This window comes from Vidua macroura, chromosome 4 (assembly GCF_024509145.1).
Source record: "Vidua macroura isolate BioBank_ID:100142 chromosome 4, ASM2450914v1, whole genome shotgun sequence".
NCBI lineage: Eukaryota > Metazoa > Chordata > Aves > Passeriformes > Viduidae > Vidua > Vidua macroura.
The window spans coordinates 64,817,979-64,832,924 of NC_071574.1; the positions used below are offsets into that span (position 1 = coordinate 64,817,979).

The 14,946-nt window shown below is 38.3% G+C and overlaps 1 protein-coding gene across 2 annotated transcripts in view; it reads right to left on the reverse strand.

Moving 5' to 3' along the window:
* SH3BP2 (SH3 domain binding protein 2) overlaps positions 1 to 14,946 on the reverse strand; it is a 36,624-nt gene that overhangs the window by 20,890 nt on the left and 788 nt on the right. The window contains exon 2 of one of the 2 annotated variants that reach the window (XM_053975396.1): positions 8,388 to 8,484. The exons of the other annotated variant lie outside the window; for it this stretch is intronic. The gene's annotated coding sequence lies outside the window, so the exon portion shown is untranslated. The remainder of the gene's footprint in view (positions 1 to 8,387; positions 8,485 to 14,946) is intronic. 2 annotated transcript variants of the gene reach the window in all.

Below are 14,946 nucleotides of genomic sequence, written 5' to 3' on the forward strand. Positions count from 1 at the left end.
TGGAGCACCAGTCCTGTGAGGAGCAGCTGGGGAAGCTGGGGGTGTTTAGCCTGGAGGAAAGGAGGCTCAGGGAGACATTCTCACTGCCTCCAATTCCCTTTCAGGAGGCTGTAGCCAGGTGAGGGTCAGTCTCTTCTCCCAGGTACCATGTAACAGGATGGGACGAAACAGCCCCAAGTTGTGCCAGGGGAGATTTAGGTTGGATATTTGGAAAAAAATTCTTCACAGAAAGGGTTGTCAAGCATTGGAATGGGCTGCCCAGAGAAGTGGTGAAGTCACCATCCCTGGAGGTGTTTAAAGAATGTGGATGTGGCACTTGGGGACATGGTTTTGTGGTGAACGGGTGTTGGTGCTAGGTTGAAAGTTAAGACTCAATGATCTTAGAGGTCTTCTCCACCCTAAATGGTTCTATGAATTAAGATCAATACATGCTGTTTCAGCATGATTTTTGATGTTGGCAATTTTGTTATGTGTAGGTTTTCAAGTTTAATGGATTTCTACTAAATCAAAAGGCCCCTCAAAACCCCAGGGAGTTAACTGGGTCAAGTCTGTGCCAGTCAGATCACACCAGTAACATTTGGTATAAACAACACTTAAAGTAGAAGGCGAGTTCTGAAGATAATTTGCTGCCTTTTGTTTCTTTTTAATATAAATTCAGATACATTACCAACACTCCATTTCCATTTACTATTGAAAATAGATGAACCTTCTTTGTTCCTTTTAACTGTTATTTATATACAAGGTCCTCATACAAAAGACTGTAAATGCCACTATGGCTGTGATTAACTGCTCTCAGCAGTGCTTGTAGAACAATTTAAAATAGAGCACAGGTTAAAAAATTATATAACTAGCAGAAGTACAAACATGATTGCCAAGATCCTATTCCTGAAGACAGCTGCAAAGGGAGTTTCCCCAAATACACATAGATACTGAAAGTGGGAGTTTCCACAAAAGATTTATTTCCTTGGCAGAAATTTTCAGTTCCAACAATTTTACTGCTAGACTGGTTTGTGATTAACTGCACACAATTCTATCATTAAGGTAGTCACAACTGATATATTAGGAAGCACTGTTGGATACTAAAATAATTTCTGCTTTGATGTCAAAACGGTTTTAAACATTTTAGCTAGTGGACCATTGAACTTTAGTAAAAGCAACATCTAACTAAAGGTTTTTAGAAATGTATAGGAAGGGGTCAAATATTTATTAGTGATTTCAAAGCATATTTGATAGGTACATTTAACCAGCAGATATCTTGCCATATGAAGTTAAGTCTCTTGTTAGGAAATATTGTTTCTGCTCTCTTAGAATTTTACTTATATTGATTTAAAGTACATCAAGTGTCCAAAGAAAAAAAAAAAAAAAAAGAAGAGATTTAATTTTTTCTGATACTAAGGCATTCTGGCAAGATATATGACATCCATGGGTTCATTGTATACTGTGCTTGTACAAGACTACTGTAACTGAGATCCAAGACTACTATAGCTAAAGAGTATTTTTCCTAAAGAAATATGCAAATCAACAAAAAAATTACTGAATATAAGCAATTCTAAAACATTCCTGCAGTTGGATATTAAAATCAACAAAACTACATAAAGTTTATAATGTCATTTTGAGTGTCTATCAACAAAAGATGCAGTGAGTAAATTCATAAATCCACTGACCCCAATAACAAGCTACTAATTGAATCCAAAACAAATGCAGCAAACCCTGGTTTAAAGGAAGCATTTGGTCATGTCATTTGTGAGTCCTTCAAGCCTGTGTTTCCCTCTCCTGGTGGCTGCAGGAACCTTATGGTTAAGCAAATATACCTCTTCAAGCACATGGCTGCAGCCAGCACCAAAGAGGAAGCTCAACTTCTGCTAGACCCTGAAAAAACAAAACAAAACAAAACAAAGACTTTCTATTTTTGTTTTGCTTGTATAGAGACTTTGGATACAATTTAAGGACACAGTGTAACTGCAAAGACTCACTCTGTACTATACTGCAGTACAACACAGTAGGTGGTGCCAGGTTTTAAATAATTATGCAGTGAAGCATCTCAGAGTTTGCTGTTCTCAGACTTGGAAACTCTGACTATGAACCAGAATATCCAAATAAGCTAATAACCATGCAAGTGTGATTTATAGAATTAGAAGGCCCAACTGGGTTGTATTACTAATGGACTGTCCCCACCTCCAGCAGCTTTGAAGCTCCTTGTGCTCAAAGCCTCATGCAGGTAAGTAGGTGCACCAGAAACATGGATTCTGTGTTCCAGTCACTGTTCCCTTTTAAATCACCATATGAACTTCTCCAAAGGATGCGGTAAAGCATTTTACCACTCCCACCACACAAAACACTGGATCAAAGGACTGAAACAGGTAAGGGCATGATTGACAATAACCAGAATTTAAGGCTACCATGTATTTTGTCACTTGGGTAAATAATACCTTTGGGTTTAGGTGGGTTTTTGCTTTGTTTTGTTTTTTTAAACAAGCACCAGAAAGAAGAAACTCTGTAAGCTCATGCTTACTTTCTACAAAAGATGAATTAAATTATAAACACCACATCATGTATAGTTGGGATTTTAAGTGAAGATTTTTGAAATTAAAACAAGTGTACACTGCAAAGCTGCTCCAGAAAGACAGCAGTAAAGAAACAGTTTTAACCTGGAGGACATGAGAGGGAACAGTCAATTCGTATCACATAAAATAACCATAAAAATGTATAATCTCATCCAATGGGCTTCTTTTACAAGAAAATTTGGACACTAGCCTTTTCTATTATCATTTCTTTATGGAAATCACTACTTCCTTCAGAAGGATGACTAAAAAGAAAGAAATTCACTCCCCCTAAAGCTTGTTTAAATGAACTCCAACAGCAAGGATTAGCCTGATATTGACTCAAGTCTCCAGAGCTGTAGAAATGCACTCAAAAGTGAGCTCACACAGGGCTATTTTCAAGCACAGAAGACATTCATATGCAATACTTCATAAGACATGAACAACAACAGTCATATTTTACACCACAAACCAGTTTGCCTATTCAAACATATTACTGCCACGGTGCCAGAAGTTTGCAGCAAGGCTTCCAAAAAGGTACAAACCCCCAGCATAATATTATGAAAATAACAAACTCCTGACAGTAAGATAGACCAAAGGCAAGGATCTAAAACGCAAATTCTAGATTCTTACTTCCATCTGACCTGGATGTCATGTAGCTCTTCTCAAATCAGCTCCTTTCCTGAGCTGTCCTGTATGTCAAGACACAAGCCTTATAAAGGTGTTTATAAGAGTATAACTTCTTCCTTCTGAAGAAAGGACTTCAGAACACTACATATAATGGGAATGGATGCAATGGCACTGCACATGTGAATCACAACTTTTCCTAGATTGGTAATCAGTAATATTTCAGAGAAGGAAAACAGAGAAGAAAAAAAGAAAAAAGCACTGTAACACATCTCACTTAGTGCACAGTGAGATCAGATTCCAAGACATCAGTCTCTGCCACTTCAAAATTATTCCAATAAGCCCCTGAGGTGCAAATTCTTAGGCTAGAAGAATATTCTATATCTGTGCCAAGTTCTTACACTCATCTGCAAGCTCTCCTTGGATCTGACTCCATACAACTATTCCTATTGTCACATTAAGTGAGCTAAAAAACGAGTTTGTAAGTGGGAACACTCATTTTAAAAGATACTTCCACTTCCTTCCCATCAACACTTTAAAATTTATTACAGACAAAATTTGAATCTAGCAGGAACCTGGAATATTTTACATCCACTCTACAGTCTAATAAGAATATTCCCTCTACTTTTTTAATTTGAAGATGCTTCTGGGCACCACACTAACCTATCCTATCATAGACAACTTGCTTATTTTCAAATCCTTTCTCAAACACCTTACAGCACTGCCTATTCTTTCCACTCTCATGGTCACAAAGACGGTCCAAAGGTCATTTGTCTGATCCCTGGCCTCACTGACTTTTCACCACTGAAATGAACTTTTCTTTATTACAGACTGAAACGAAACATGCACACATACAGAAATACATAAATCTACAGTTCTTAAATAAATGGTGTATTTTATGAATGTCAGCAGTCCTATTCTTGGCAGGATGAGCTACAAAGAATACATTGCCTTTGTGCACCATTCTTTTTATCATTTCCTTGAAAAGCTCTTTCAAAACAGTGCAGTGAGACTCTTTACAGAGATGACCTGGTTATGACAGAAGGGCTCCTTCACAACCTCTAAAATCTTACGTTTATGCACTGCCTGGAACTAACAGCCATTATGTCCAAGGAGTCGGTATAGCACACTTTCATTTCCAGGTTTTGGTTCTACACAGAATTTATATGGAGCATATAAACATTGGAAAAGCAAAAGCTTTTCCAAGATTTACAGAATCTTTTCCTGCTCTACACATCCTAGATATTCTTAAGGCATTCTAAATACGAACCACTTCTTATACACAATGAAGAATTGAAGCTGGATTTCACTTGCACAAAGGAAATACAGAAATTTAGGTCAACGGGATTGGTCCTGTTTCAACCTAAGTAATCAAACCTGACATCTTTGTATAGTAAACAGTTCATCTAGACCCAAGCCAAACAACATCACAGACGCATTGATTCAGCTGTGGGCATTACTGTTACCACAAAATAAAAGATCTATAAAAGCTGAACTTTACAGGAGGAAAATACTCTTTCTGCACATTTAAAAAATATTTAATGCTATTTGTGGTATTTTATTTAGTATATAAAATCATACAGACTGATCCACTTAACATCCTCTGAAGAATTGCACATAATAACTCTATCAAAGCGTAGCTGCATTTTGTTAATTGTTACAGCCATAAAAAGAACTCTCAGCTTTGGAGATGTACCAAAAAGCATTAAAAGAGCATTACACTCTGTCCAGAAAGCCCCCTCTTCTTCCAGAAACTATGTGGCAATCTTTCATGCATTTTAGTCACTTATTTTTACATAGTAAGACACTACATGAATGAAATACATTTCCAAGATACAGCAGAGCTAATTTCCAATTTGTCAGCTACATCTCCAACAGATCAAAACCCAACAAGCCCAACACTTCAAATTACAGTTATCCCATTAAATACTTGAAAAAATTTTGTCTACAGAATTTTATGAAAAATTTCTAAATTGGCCATCATCACAGATTAGGAAAGATTGATATAATCACAAAATCATTGTGTGTCAGAGCCAGTGCTCCAGTGTCGCTTGCTCTTCTGTGCAGTCTACCCGAGAACCAGCAGCTGGCACAGTACGATCAAGTGCAAAGACTACACAAGTTACAGTTTAACTGGATGTAGAAAAATAATCCTTTAGTCAGCAAGGACAAGAGAACTGTTGAAGAGTTCTTCTTACCTACTGTATACCTTGGAATTTTAAAGCTCACTTTCTTTGCTCCTTTGGAATGCTGTATTGTTTTTCTTTATTATTTTTCATTCCACTTGGCTGGAGATTAAATTGCTCAGTTAGAAATCACAAGGAATCTATTCCCCAAGACATGCCATTCATTTGACATTTTGGCTGTCCTACAGAACACTATCATCAACCCTTTTCATTCCAATACAAGCACCCTCTTTTTCTAGACCATTTTGCTGAAATGTGCAACATAAACCCATCAGATCGTAGGTCACCAGGGTTAAACAGTGAATAGTGATAAGTTTCTCTTCTTAACACAGGATTATTAGGAACACATCAGGTTTATACTAGCTTTTTATGTGGGCTAACACCTGAGTATCAGGACAAGTTCAGATGTGGTCTTTACCTCTGAATTGTTCAAAAACCTAAAATTCCAACAATAAGAAACTAAGGGAAAGGAACTCTGCCCAATGCCATAGCTACAGCTACTAAGGACTGTGGGGAGAGACAGCTTTCTCACAACTTTACTTTCTGTAAGAATGACACTTCAAACTCCTGATTCATGTGTCAGGTGTGTTTCTTCCACATACCTTCTCAATTAGCACAGATCAGCAAGCACATTTAGAGCAAAATTCTGGTAAGGCCATGTACTTTATCTCCTAAGGGCTACAAAAATTACAGAGCATGAATAACATGTGGCAGGCAAATTACTCAGTATGTTGACTAGAAAGATAGAAATGGTGCAGGCACAGAAACAAGGATTAATTAGAAGCATCTAATGAATATTTTTCCTGCTATCTAAAAATGGAAGAGAACTGTCCAGGAAGGAAGGGAAATGTGTAAATTTGCCAAACTAAGAGCTTCAATCAAAAAGACTTCTGTTTGCTAGATTTCACAGCAAAGACACTGCTGCAAATCCCTTCTGCTTGTCCTTCTCCCAGTAAGTAAAGCTTGTCAATCAAGTGATTGACACATTCCTGGAACAAGACCTCTAACTCAGAAGAGGACACCCAGCTCCCAGTTCAATTGCCCAGCAGAGAGCTTCCTACTACCAAGTAATTTTTTAAATACCATGACACTGCTGTAGCTCATTAGAACAGCAATTAGTACATCTTTTGTAATTAACAGATTTGTCACTAAGCCCTTGCCACCTGCCAACCCAATTCTGCTGGGGAGCCAAATCCGTGAGTGCAAGTGCACAGGTGGCATCAGCAGCACTGTGACACCTTTCTCTCCCACCACCACATCTTTCTACTCCTGGCAGTCCTCTCATTCCTCTAGGACCAGTGAACGAAGCAGAGGAGCCACCAGCCAGCAGGGAGGAGGACAAACACAGCTGGTGTCCACTGAAGGAATGGGGATGCTGTGCAGCCGTGGAGAAACAGCCTGGCAGCAGAGGCACAGCAGGCCCTGTGCCAACATGACAGACAGTTTCCAGACTTAATCCCTTTGGTATCATCTAGCACTTTTGTGTACATTTGCAAACATGGTATTCCATCTTATCAGTGTTGTTTCCATCATTGTGAGAAAGCTTATCTGCACCTCAAAGCAAAAGATGTGAGATGGAACACATCCATTCATCCCTCTGACAATGCCTCAACTGGCCTCTTCAGGCTCTTGGCTCAGTGGCATTCTGAACTACAACCCTCTTCACAACAGCTGTGGCATTTGCCAAGGGACAGAAATAAGGGCTTTTCCCTTTTGTTTTTTTTTTTGAGGTGGGGAGAAGAAGGCAGGAGACAGATGACTCACTAAGGCTTTGAGTACTGAAGGAAAAAATAATTTCACTGTGAGTTCTTCCCATAACAGCTTCCCGCAAATACAGTAATTGCCTCTATGTGGCTAGAGAACAGTTTGGCTATCCAACTCCGTTCTCCTCTTCATGTTCTTAAACATGGAGAGTGCATTTAAAATATTCCTCTTTCCTTTCCAAATTTCCCACCCTCCCCCACTGCACAGTCACACAGCAAGTATTTATCTAGCACAATCCCAGCAGTCTGCCATGCTTAATTTACTCCTGAGTAAGAGTACCCACACAAGCTGATGGATGGTGGGAGTGGAATACATTTCTGCCAGACCATGCATCATCTTATTATTTGTTTGGGCTCTCCTAAACCCAGGATGACAACTCTGTTCTGTATAACCTCATTCTTTTTTTTCAAGGTGGCTTTCTACTTCCAGCTCTTAGGAGGAAGAAAGCTACTAATCCTATAGCAAGACTTGTGTGCCCCTCCTGCAATGGGTGTTTTTTCTTCTCAGAAAAGCCTTTCTGGTTAACATTCTGATGAGTCCTAATGCAAGGCTCCAGTTACATACTGAAGGTAAGGATTCTTGCCTAGACACCCAGCAGAGATTGCAGAGGACTGATTGTCCTATGCTCCTGTATGCGGTACACCCACTTTGACAGCAGAAATTGCATTTCCCCACACAACATGTACAAAAGTCTGTATAAAAAAATCCCACTTCACTCACTTAAAATGCACAGTGCTTTGGAAACATGCCTACCTGACACCACAGTGGAGTCTGATTAACTGACTGAAAAATTATAGTGGAAACCTTGAATGTTTAAACCTGACTGATTAAAGGCAATTAACAGCTGCAGATGCTCAGCAGCTGTGCAAGTCAGGTCACTTTTTCACCCAAACATAGTTCAAAGAACCTTATTTTGATTAGTCAAGCTTACAGATCAGTTTTGAATTAGCTAATTATAAGCTTTTCATCTGCCAGTAGGACCTGTAGGCTCACAGTCCATGTTTCTTTGTGCTAAATTTCTCTTTACATAATTAACAGAAAAGCTAATAGGTACAAAACAGAACAGGAATAGGTACAAAACAGAACAGAAAGAAAGATGGGGAGCTCTTACTCGAGCTTAGGTGTCTGAGGTGTAGTTTTATCAGTATAAGGAAGACCAGAAGCTGACTTCAGTATACATGCTTGGTGAAAACAGTGTGACTACAGGTCTGTGCAAAAGGTTTAGGGGACATTACACATCAAGTAATGCAAACCCAGTGTTCAGCCATACCACAGCCCTCTGAGACAAGAGATGCTCCACTTGAAGAAATAGCTGCCCTGCAGTCGTCATGCATTGAACTGAAGTTTCTTCAGAGCTCCAGCTTGGTCTAGGAGAAACAAACAATTATGTGATATGTTGTAATAGAATTACTGTTAAGCAACATCAAGGTAATGATTTACTCTTTTTAGTAGTGTTGTCACAAGATTAGAGACTAATAATTTAAGCCTTTGCTGCTTGGTTGCAGGAACTAGCTCTGAAGGGTAATTATGGTCTGGTTTGAACATCAACCTCAGCACTTGGTTGCATGCAACTTCTGATGAAGTTAAGGGGAACTAGGTAGAGTTTGAGGTGGAATTTAAACCAGAACTATTTATTTTATAGTAGAGTTTTAGCAAGCTTTACAAATACACCAATAGAGAGATTATCAGTCACCCAAGCTGAGGTTAGAAGGATGGTAAGTCTTGTAGAATCATGTAAAAGCTAATAAAATATGAGATGAAGGACCATTTCAAAGAGATTTTGACTTGCAATAAGATTCACATGAAGATATTGAAAGAAACCACAAATTAAAATCTAACTGCTAATTCTGTGAGTATTTTTTAAAGTCTGTATTTGTAAAAACTACCATTTCCAGAATCATGATTAATGTCTACCACTACAGTAGCTTAATTTAAAATTAGAACAAGGAAACAAAGCTTCCTACAAAACCACTATTTTTTTTGTCTTGCAAGACATTTCACCAGACAAGACCCAGTTATTCACAACACTCTACTTCTACCTCTCTTCTTCCTTTTTCATTACTAAGCTGTTATTACATGAAAAAATGAAAATTAGTAAAACATGTTTTTACACTTATTAAAATCTGTTTCAGGATCTGAGATGTTGCCCTGAAGTGCTGCATGAGTAAAGAAAAAGTCATCTCACTGACTGATTTCAGCAGAGTAAAGCTCTGCTGGAGAGTAGGAAGCTTATTTGTCTGGAGAAGAACTGAACATGGAAATGGGAACTGACATGTTAAGTAAGATTTCCCTTCTCCAAGGGTTCCTGTTTTTCACTTTGCGTATCTTTAAATAAAAAACTCAATGATAATAAAAGATGAAGCTGTCATTTCAGTTGAAGAGCATTTAGAATTAAGCTTTGCTTTTGTTTAACAATTAATTATTAAATTGCACAGCACAGGTTCATGGTTCACCTAAATAGGAATACTGCCAGATAAACTAGAGCTGACCTTATTTCCATCTGTAACAGCAGAATTACACCAAAAGATGCAGTTCAGCTGGCTAACCTGAACAACAAGAAAGTATATTTACGCTGAGTAACAATGGAGCTCAGTGCACTGAAGTCTAATCTAAATGCACATTCTTGTCCTTTAAGAGAGAGAACCCATTGAAGCAGACTCTATTTCCACCACCCAGTATGGTTTTGTTTTATTTTCTTGACCGTACAAGTACAAAGCTTAGGGACACTAAATTCTCCTACTTCCTTCTACAATTTGCTCTCCTCTTGCTTACTTGGCTACACTTCAAAATGAGAAATCTTTTGCCTTTAGTCATGTCTGTTATGCACAAATCACCTTTCATGATGAGTCTTGCAGCACACTTCCCATCCTCTCTCTTTTGTCAACACTTGGACAAAGAAAGATCTCTGAGGTAGCAACAGTTCCAGACATGCACACTGGTGCCACTGCCTCCAGTCCTTTCTTTCCAAGTACTGCCAGAAGCAAAAATGAGGAATATCATTCCAACTCCAAATGCAGATTGTTTTCCTAGAGCAAGTTGGGACTAATCACTTAACTGGAGCTTGATAACCAGTCTTAAGCCAGGTGCTGAAAAATGACAAATCAGTTAAGACAGGAGATGAATCGGAACATAAAATACTAACAGCCAACTCTCAGAACAGCATATTTAAGTAAATTTTTGGTGTACATATTACTGCTTCTTCTCTGCTTCTTTTTAAGGCCCTAGCTACTATGATGAGGAATTTTAGTTTCTGGCTTTTTAAAAGTGCATGCTACCCTTCCCATTAGAAGAAATGCTTAAATATACAGTACAGGCACATGGGATGAAAAAGAATAATAAATGCTTGCTTAAAATACAGACATTGTCTTCTTCCTAGGGACCTCATTCATGACCTTTGCATATTTGTGCAGTGCTTCTGCCAGCAACAACAGAAATTCTAAAATTTCAGGGGTTTTGTACTCTCCAAAAGAAGTTAAATAGTACTCAGCATAGCTACCAGATTTTTTAAAAAGTGAAGACTGATACTTCACTCAGTTGTTGCTCCCATATAAGCTCCAATAGAAATTCCATTTTCATATTTGGAGGAAAACATCTGGCATGAAAGATTTCTTGTTTGAAGAGTCCTTACAGGTGAGTTCATGATTAAAGGCATAAATCTGACTTTCTCCTAGCACTCATTTATTTAGCAAAGCTGAAGGGATAACAAAATAAGAGTCTTGGTTAAACATGTTCAATAATTTTCCTATTTGGGGATTGCAATATAGTCCCTGCACTGAAACAATCAAGGATATCAAAGAGTTTTACACAAGTCCTTTGTGCATGCACAAGATATTATACAAATCAACAAAGTTTAGTTGTAATGTCTACTACATCAAGCAACAAAAGCCATAATCTGTTTACATGGAGCACTCTATAGTTTTCCTGAAGTGATCTTGAATGTATGTGTAGGTACTAATTTTTCTAAATGCTTAATAAGAGAGTGAAAGTCTCTGTAGGCACCTAAATCCACTTTGAGTAATGAGGAATAATCAGGAATTAACAAAGTCCTTAAGTGCTTACACACTACCACATATATTAGCACCACCTACATAAATCAGTCAGTCAAAGTACAAAGAAAAGAACCCCAAACTCCTGTATTCCTGCCCTAAGATATCCAAGAAAGTGGTTTACCATGACCAAAACAAATTTTGTGTTTTTCTAAGCTACAGAAGAGTGGTAGAGCAAAGTTTAACTAAGAGCAAAGTGTTTATCTTTTAAAAATGTAAGGATATAAAGTCAGTTTGAATTGGGAAGTTTCCTCTTTGCCAAATTAACACTAGAAGAGCTGGGTTGGAATTAGAGACATATGCATTTTCTAGAAGAGAGAACAGATCTAACGATTCAAGTGTACCTACTGTTCCATTAGGATTGAAGTGATTCTGATCATACATGATTAATGATGTACGGTTTGTCAGTTGATGTCATAACTTAGCATAAAAACAATAAAAATCCAGAAAGCTTTAACAATAACCAGCTGAACAGTGAGAATTTTCAAACATTAAGAGGATGAAAACAAGCACTCCCTGGACTACTTGAAGTTTTACCTGTGGCTTTTCCAGAAAGAAAAGATTGTAAGGAAGCAAAGGTGTGCTTTCCCTACCCCAGGGCAACTACAGACATGAAAGTTAATCCAGCAACAAAATTCAGCAAGCAGCTATTCCTAAATTTAGCCACACTTATCTATTTCACACCATCTATCTAGCTCAGTTCTTTACAGCTGTTTTAGGAGACAGATCCAAAATGTCTACTTTCCATGAAGTTAAGATTTGTCAGAAGTACTTCAGAGAGAGCCCTAGCTACACATTAGGTGTTCCTGAATTAGCCTGGTTAAACCAGCCCGTGACTACAGCAAAAGCCACAAGAGGAATCCTCTCAATAGTCATGGAAGCTGTTCCCTTCTCTGCTCCTAAAATCACAGTCTGCAGGAGCTGAAGCCATAAGTATTGCCAAGGATTGATTTCTGGGTGATTAGAATTCTTTCTCTGCACTGTACATCATCCTGAAGTATCTTTTTGCCAAAGATATTCAGATATGCATAACTACTGCAATAAAACCACCTTGGAAGAGATAAGAACTCAGTCATTATAGGAAATGAGCTGGCACACAAACAAAATAAATAGATTATTTCAGTTATGCTGGTATGCTGCAATAGGGGGAGAACAACATTTAGGTTTGTTTCCATAGGAATTCATGTCCCTACATTCTCCCATAACTATTGCCTTGCTTAAAATTAATCCCTTATCTCAAGAAAAATAGTTTTCAAATTCCTGCATGTGTGAGATGCAATGCAGACTCCTCAATTCCCTTTGTAAGGAAAAATTAAGAAATTCAACATAAAAGCATATGGACAGGAGACAAGATTGAAAAAACCTTCAAACAGATCTTTGAGAAATACTGCAGACACTATATTGCTCTTAAAAAGCATAGTGCAGAGAAATTCTGCTATGTGCTCCAGTCTAGTCATCTGAAGCAAGCAAACCAGAGATACATATGCTTGTAATATAAACCATGATAAATAATTCCTAAAGTTAACAACCACACCCAGTGCAGTTATGCTGATCAAAACTTCAGGGCCTTCAATTCTCCCCTCAACATATCACAAAAGGCATAGCTCATTTAGTCATTCCAGCATAAAGCAAGCAGTGTTGATAGGAGGAGAGGGGTGTTGATTAACAAGACTTAGCAATGGCTCATAAATTTTGGAGGAACAGACAGTGACATATGTACATGTGATAAGTGTAAGAAATACACATTTCCTTTAGTACTGTATTTACAGAAATGAGTCAGCCTCAGATTACCTTTGAGGCTGCCTTAAATCCCCCTGATTTCTGCACTCTCAAACTCCCTTCCCAACACTGTTCCACCACAGTACACTGCACTGTTCCAAGGCAATCGTGAAAAAAATGTTATGAGGAAATGCCTTCATGGAGTAAGTTTACCTTAAAAAAAAGGCCAGAAGAATGCTTAGTTACACAAAAGGGGAATAAACATCAAAGAGGTTCTTTTCTCCCTTCCATAAAAAAATCCCTATTAGAAGACAAAACACATAATGGAAGAATCATTGTATCAACTAATATTTTTAAATCTAAACAAAACCAATTTATCCTGGCTGCTGCCTGGTAGCTGTCAGGAGTCCTCACCATTCCTTACAGAGCTATTAATCAATGCTACTGCGAGTCTGAGCTTCTATGAGCATTCCTGCACGGTCCAGTAGAAGTATAAACAAGCCAAGATCCTGATCCTTCAGTAACACAAACTAAAAGTTGACAAATAGTAGAGTTACTTACATCTGCAAGTACTTTTAAGATCAGGGCTTAAGCCAGAAACAATTAATGGACACAATGCTTGCACAATGCTGCACATTCCAAACAACTTATGAAGCTGTTGGATAGTCTAACATCTACCCATTGTCTAACATCTCATGCCAAACAGGCTGGAGGATGCACCCACACAAAATCAATGTTGTCAGGTTAAACACACACCTCTCTATTCCTGCAGTCTTGTAATGCAGAGCAATAAATGCACCAACGACCTAAGGGCTGTGGGGCAAAGAGTAACACTGCAACTGCCAGGTTTGAGTGTCAGAGGCACTTTTCCTACAGGTAAAATGACAAATATGTATGTGCCTTTTGGTCATCCACGTTTGTGCTTCGGTGCTGTAAAGAAGTTAACACTTCTTAAGGCATTTCCATTTCTACTTAGCACTCATTACCAAAGTGGCTGCCATGTCTGGTTTTCGGTCAAAGGAGACTGCTTCACATCCATTTAAGAAATTGCACAAGAAGACTTTTCATGCCCCCTATTTTGCATTTTTTGTAGGCAAGCTAAATTTTTTAGCAACAATATTAGGTTGGAAATCTGGCCTTCAAAGTACAAGGTGTTCATCTGCCTGCAGGAGTTTACAGATTCAGAGTCAGCTGGTCAGATTGGCCTCAAACACAGGAATTCTCATTCAACCCTGCCTGAGGTTTCTGCAGGAACTTATCTTGGTGTATTCCTTCTTACTGCTTTGATAACTTCAAACCCTTTAACGCTTTCCAGAACTGTCATGTATGCATGTTCCTCCTTTATAACATTTTTCTAAAAAGCTCTTTATTTTCTGGACCTTTTAGCATGAAGCTGTCATGCTTTGTGGAAAAGTTTATGGAAAGCCAAGAGATTTTAAACCAAGAAAATTACAAACAGGAAGCAGTATTTAACCCACCACTAAGCTGACCCAGTACTGATTCCTCAGTAATGGAATATTGGCAAGGGGTATCTGTTAATCAGCTCTCCTGCAACAGCAAATGGCTGTAAAATACTGCAACAGGAAGGGAAAGAAATGTGTTATGCCTAGAAGAAAAATAGCAAGTTAATTCTGCTTTTGTCTAAAGCGTGAAAGAGATGCATGAAGGAAATTAACAACAGAGACTTCAGCCCTATATTTCCTGTACAAATTCAAGCAAAAATAAACAGAAGAGGTGTATAATTATTCAGATCTAAATTTAATTCATAAACTGTGACACACTAAACCTTAGAGCAGAGAAAAAGTGGAAAATTGCTTCTTGTAGTAAGAAACATACCAGCTTAATGCAACTAATTTCCAAGAGGAAACTTCAATGCACAGCCAGACCAAGCACAGATCAGCAGGAGACTGTGACATGCACTCAGGAACTACTGCACCTGTACTGATGAATTTAGACACAGCACGAGGCTGGTTCAGTCCCACTACTGACCTGTACTTTGTCAGCATCAAGACTCCAGAAACTGGTCTTAGCAGACAGGCCTTCCCTGTAGGAAGGGAAATATTT